Genomic DNA, 6346 nt, shown 5'->3' on the forward strand with positions numbered 1-6346 from the left:
GGAGTAGATTAGGGAAGATAAAACTTAAGTAGGAGGGAAGGAAAAAGGATGTTTCCAACTCTAAACAATGATTCTCCAAATTGTTGCCCCACACTGGTACTGAGGAGGAGGTGGCTGCAAGGCCTGGCTAGGGATGGTTTCTAGAAGTCCTGTGACAGATCCATGGGTGAAGGACAGGGTGTGGTCAAACCCAGATGGATATCTTTCAGGGCCCATTAGTTCATTAAAAATGATGAAAAATTACAATGCACATTGGATTGTTGGTGTGGCGACTGCGGTGAGATGGTGCTCATCTGCCAAGAGGGCACCATTCAGAGGCAGAGCTCCCGACTCTGCCAAGCGTCTTCTGATTCAAGACTGTGTGTCACCTGTCGGCCCTGTCTTCAATGCTGCTCACAGACACTCTGTCCTGCCTCATGTCCGGTGACCAGGTGACCATAGATTTCTCTGACTCCTGCTTCATCACTTTTCTCAGCCATCTACATCTGTCTGACAATCTCACGTTGAGGGATTGCCTCAGTGGAGCAAATGGAGACTAAGAGGAGCAGGGGAGAAAGTAGCAGCTCCTCCCCTGACCCAGTGTTTAGTGCAGAGGCCTCTACCATAATTGCGGGTTGGAGTTGTGACTTAGTCATAAAGCAAGTATTGTTTGGGCATGGTTTTAACTACCCTCTTTCCACCCTCACCCCCAGTTCTATGCTGTGGAAGTGGACAGATGAAATGAATAGATCCACACTTTGAGTCAGAATTGTCCAGGAAGCCTGTCAAAAGCACACTTCATCCTTACATCCCCTTCCCAGAGTCTTGTTCAGGTGGGTGTCTGAGAACTTTTGGTGTATCCTGGCCATTCTCTCTCTAACCTAAGTTCCAAAGGATCATTTAGCAGCCAGCTCCTTGAGTCTTGCTCTTCTTGGTGAATCTGAAAGATATTCTAGCTGCAAGCTTCGATGACTTTAATGACATTTTCCAAGCCAGAAATGAGCAAGTAAGGATGCTGGTTATAAGTAAAGGTGACAGGTGTGTAGAGATGGGGAACAGAGGGCATAATAAGAAAGGAATTTATAATGGCAGAACACCAAATACACATCCCAAGACAGTGACAAGAGTGTAGTCATACAGATTTAAAGTGCTTATTTGACTCACACAAACATGAGGGGGTATAGCTCAGGGGTAGAGCATTTGACTGCAGATCAAGAGGTCCCCAGTTCAAATCCGGGTGCCCCCTTCTTGTGTTGCTTTTCTCTCATTGGACACAATGTACTCCTAGCTCTCCCCACTGCATGGATTCAGCCTGCAAATGGGAGAGAAGAGGAGATCTGGGCTTTCCCAGAAATCCTTGCCTGACTCCTGCAGCTCTTGAGGAACCCAGTACTTTCAATGCTGAGCCCCTGTTCAGAGGTCCTGGGTTGAGCATGTTTTCATCTCAGCTTTCCTAATTTCGCTTCTGGAATTCACAATAGTCTCCACTGTGGTGGGAGACAGGGTCCTAGCTCTGGTTAAGGAAAACAGGGAGGGTCTCTACAGAAAACAGAACCTATAGTGTGTGTTTGTGTATGTGTGCATGTGTGCATGCACATGTATGCATACATATAAAGAGGCTTTGAGGAATTAAGAGAGACTTTATTTTTTAAAATATTCTTGTTTTCAACTTTTATTTAATAAATGTAAATTTCCAAAGTACAACTTTGGGATTATAGCAGCCTTACCCCCATAACCTCCCTCCCGCCTACAACCATCCCATCTCCCACTCCCTCTCCCATCCTGTTCTTCATCAAGATTCATTTTCAATTATCTTTATATACAGAAGATCAACTTACTATATACTAAGTAAAGATTTCAACAGATTGCACCCACACAGACACACAAAGTACAGAGTACTGTTTGAGTAAAATTTTCAAGATTTACTTTTTTTATCTGAAAGGCAGAGAGTTACAGAGTGCAGGGTAGGGAGAGGGAGAGGGAGAGAGGGAGAGAAACCTTCCAATCTGATGGTTCACTTCCCAAATGGCTACAACAGCCTGGACTGGACCAGCACAAAAGCCAGGAGCCTGGAACTCCATCCAGGTCTTCTATATGGGTGGCAAGAGCCCAAGTACTTGGGCCATCTTTCACTGTTTTCCCCAGTGTATTAGCAGGGAGCTGGATCCGAAGTAGAGAAGCTGGGACTCAATTGACGCTCATAGGGGATGCCAGCCTTGCAGGCATTGGTTCAACCTGTTGTACCCCAATACTGGCCCTGAGAAAGATTTTTAAGGATTTTTTTTTCACAACTGTGGGACTGGCAAGTCTAGTTTCTGCAGGGCAGGCCAGTGTACTGGAGACCAAGGGGAGAGCTGATGTCACAGTTTGATTATACAGACCATCTTAAGGCAGAATTCCCTCTTCCTCAGAGATACTCTTAAGGCCCTCAGTTGTTTGCATGAGGCCTATTCACGTTACAGAGTGTGGCTTTGCTCAAAGTCTACTGATGTAGACATTAATCACATTAAACATACCGTCCCAGCAACATCTGGATTGACACATAAAATTAATCAGCAAATTGGTAATGCCTGAAGCTTGGCCAACTATATGTCTCAAGATAAGATTATGAATATAGAGTAAGTCATATATAGGGGTCAGTGGAATTCAGTTTGGAGATGGCAGAGCCCTGGCAATGGCAGTGAGGCCAGTGACTGCAGCCAGTGTCCAATGTGACAGCAGCAGGGGATCCCTCTCTGGGTCTGGCTGAGATCCTGACCACTTGGGTTCCTTGAGTCCTGCTCATTTTATGAGCCTGGGTCTTTGGGTTTCCCTGCTATGCCCTGAGCCCCTTTGGCCATCTGCTAATACCTACCTTCTGTGTTCCTTTAGCCTGATATAGCCTTTTCTTTCATCAAAGTACCCCAGCAGGTGCAAAAAATGTGGTAACATGTAAAGACCCTCAGAGAAATGAGGGGACTGTGGATTGCTAATCTGGCATCATTGTACTTAAAGATATTAAAAATCCAGGTAGTGCAGAGGGATGGAACTCTGGAACCCCACATCACACGGCAGAAAAAGCTGAGCAAATGTGTGCCTGTTGTCCCCTAGAGGCCAAATGTGTGGTTCTTGGAGAGCTCCAGAAGTGGCTTTAGGGTGGGATGGCTGATCCTAAGCCCTTATGTCACAGTTTTTGTCTGTTCCACATGCTAACCAAAACACAGCACTCCTGTCTGTACCAAGAGTAACACATCTCCTCTTGCCATGGAATAACTGAACTATCTGAAAATGAGAGCAGAGGCTGATACTGAGGGATGTCAACTGTAATGTCAGTGGAACCTGCAGTTTCTCTCAGGCTCCAAAAATTAGCCAAATATAGGTTCAATGATTCAAGAAAGGGTGAGGGCTTAGCATTGTACCTCAGCTGGTTAAGCTGAGTCTTGTGATGCCAGAATCCCATGTCAGAATACTGGTTGCTCTGCTTCCTCTCCAGCTCCCCACTAATGTGCCTGGGAAGGCAATGGAAGATGACCCAAGTACTGAGGCCAATATTACCCACATAGGAGACCTGGATGGCATTCCAGGCTCCTCCTGGCCATTTTGGGGAGGAAAGATCTCTTTCTATCTCCTCTCTCTGTCATTCTACCTTTTGAATAATAAAATAAATCTCTAAAAGAAAAGGATGGGACCTCAGGAATTGTAATGTGGATCTTTGAGAATATTTGGACAGTTCAAATTATACCAAAATCACCAAATCTACCAAATGTGCCTTATCTTCCTATCTGAGAGCTGATTAGCCAGGAAGAGGTGGGAAGGTTCATTGCAAGAGGGCACCATTATTTTTTAATTTTATTTTTCTTAAAAAGATTTATTTTTATTTATTTGAAAGACAGAGTTAGAGAGAGAGGTATAGACAAAGAGAGAGGTCTCCTGTCCGCTGGTTCACTCCCAAAATGGCTGCAATGGCTGGAGTTGAGCTGATCCAACATCAGGAGCCAGAAGATTCTTCCGAGTCACCCACATGGTTGCAGGGTCCCAAGGACTTGGGCCATCTTCTACTGCTTTCCCAGGCCATAGCAGAGAGCTGGATCAAAAGAGGAGAAGCTGGGACTAGAACTGGCACTGAGGGGATCATTTTTCCTACTCCTCATTGTCTCTTGGCCTACAGAGAGAGGAAAATCTCAGCCAATTCTGGTACCAAATCCTGGGAAGTAAAGACAGTACCCCCATATCATTTCCAATTGGCTAACACATCAACAAACTCTAGATAACATGTGTAAATATGGATTCTTGGAGTATTTTATGAAGTAGGAAGAATAGAATTGGATATAATCATGGTTACTTATTATAAATGTACTTGATAAGCCTGATTCATGGGAGATCAATTCTAAATGAATTTGAGATACTAGGGATTTCTTGATATAATGTAGAAATAATCTATGGGATTCAAGGAATAGGACAGCTGGAGTGGACTCTCCATAGTGACTTGTCCACTCAGTCAATAACAATGGCTCCCTTCACCAGGGCTTTGAAAAAATGCACAAGTATGTGGAGCTGCCACATCTTTGAGAATTTTATGAGTGATTCTGTGTTCACAGGATTGCTGAATGGAGATATTATAGTGGCAAGAGATTCCCTGATTTCTGTGGGGATGGGGATGTCCTAGGGTGTCAGAGACCAAGAGGTGTGAGATTTTAGCCCCAAGGGCTGGGTTGGTGTTATCCTGTGTGATCTATGCCCACTGGATCTTGGCTATGGCTGGTTGGTCTGGAGGTCCTCAGGACTGAGTACTTGAGCCCTACTGTGATCCTACCTGACTTGCAGTAGCTACCATAGCTAGCCCCATGTAGAGGTTCCTGTCCTCACCTGGTTCCCAGATCTGAATCAGCTCAAAGCCCTGCACCCCTTTGTGACAGGGGACTCTTAATTCTTGGTGGCCTTCCACCTCTGTGAAACTTCTTAAGGACCAGTATTTGGGAAAATATCGGCATATCCTGCATTTTGCCCCTCTCTATAACCGCCATAAAAGGAGTGTGAGAAACCACATGTATTACCTTTGTGTGCTTCTCCTACCCAAAAGCTTTGCATAGAGTCCAGAGCCAGAGAATACCTTGCAGGCAGTCATGCAGGCAGTACTAGCAACCTTGCCTCCTGACACATGTGGAGCTCAAGGGTCTCTGATAGACAGAGGTGCTGTATGATATCTGGCGAGTTTGGGTGCAAGAATGCAGCAGAATTCCTCTTTGGCAAATGACTAGTATCCTATGAGTGACAAGCAGCCCTGGGAATACTACCTTGCCTGGCAGCTACACTGTCTGGCCTGAGTTGGGTCTTTTCCAGTCCACTTCACATACAGTTGAGCATGCCCAGCAGCCCTCTGTCATTAAGCAGGATGGCAGGTATGGGTCTGGCCTGAGCAGATTTACAAGGCACACTGTGCTCAATACTGTCCATTGGCACTTGGTGTCCATCTCCACCCCATTCTGCACTCTAAGTTTTGCAGATGCTGATAAGATAAACACTATACTTGCTAAACTGCCTAGCCTTTTGGGATCTGGACACAGTTTAGGTTCTGGTGATAAGAAGTGCTCATGTAAGATTTGGATCTTGGGAGGGAGATGGGATACATTCTTCCTGCAGTGGTGGCAGCTAGATCTCTGGTTGGTATGTTTGCTGCAGCTGACCACACTGGGACACTTTATAGGCATGCATTGCAAGATCTGAATATTGTAAGGCCATGGCAGTTTCTTGGTCTCCAAATCACAGTGGTATCCAGATGACTGTGAAACCTCACGTTTCCTCTGATTCCTTTCCTTCTTCTAGCCTTTCCAGTGATCATGTCAGTCTTCTAATTTTTATTCTTTTTTAAAAGTGTTACTTATTTGAAAAGGAGAATGACAGAGGGAGTCACACACACACACACACACACACACGCGGGAGAGAGAGAGAGAGAGAGAGAGAGAATTAGGAACTCCATCTCCATCTGGGTTTCTTTCCCAAGTGGGTGGCAGGGGCCCAAACACCTGGAGCATCCTCATTGCTTTCCCAGGTTCATTAGCAGGAGAAGAAGAGCAGCTGGGACTCAAACCAGCACTTGGGTATGGGATACCAGTACCGCAAGCTGCAGCTTCACCTGCTGCACCACAATGCTGGCCCCAGTCCTCCAAGTTCTTGCATTAAATACTTTTCTCTTAACATTCCTACAGTTGTTTCTGAAATCGAGTCTGAATGTACAGTATTTGTTTCCTGACATGATTTTTAGAAACTAGGCTCTAAAAAGTGGGAATAAGGATTTGTTTAGGCAATCTGGTTGGGTTTGAAGGCAATACCATTTCATTATTGGTAGAAAATTAAATGCTCTGGCCTATGTCATGAAGTAGAAAAACAC

The 6346-nt window shown here is 45.1% G+C and overlaps 1 non-coding gene across 1 annotated transcript; it reads left to right on the forward strand.

Annotated features, from left to right (window-relative positions):
- Positions 1–1153: 1153 nt before the first annotated feature.
- On the forward strand, positions 1154–1225 carry TRNAC-GCA (transfer RNA cysteine (anticodon GCA)). Its single transcript has one exon. It is a non-coding gene; the product is annotated as a tRNA-Cys (tRNA).
- Positions 1226–6346: the final 5121 nt, after the last annotated feature.

Source organism: Oryctolagus cuniculus, chromosome 7 (assembly GCF_051225735.1).
Source record: "Oryctolagus cuniculus isolate XC-2025 breed Fujian yellow rabbit chromosome 7, ASM5122573v1, whole genome shotgun sequence".
NCBI classification, from domain to species: Eukaryota; Metazoa; Chordata; class Mammalia; order Lagomorpha; family Leporidae; genus Oryctolagus; species Oryctolagus cuniculus.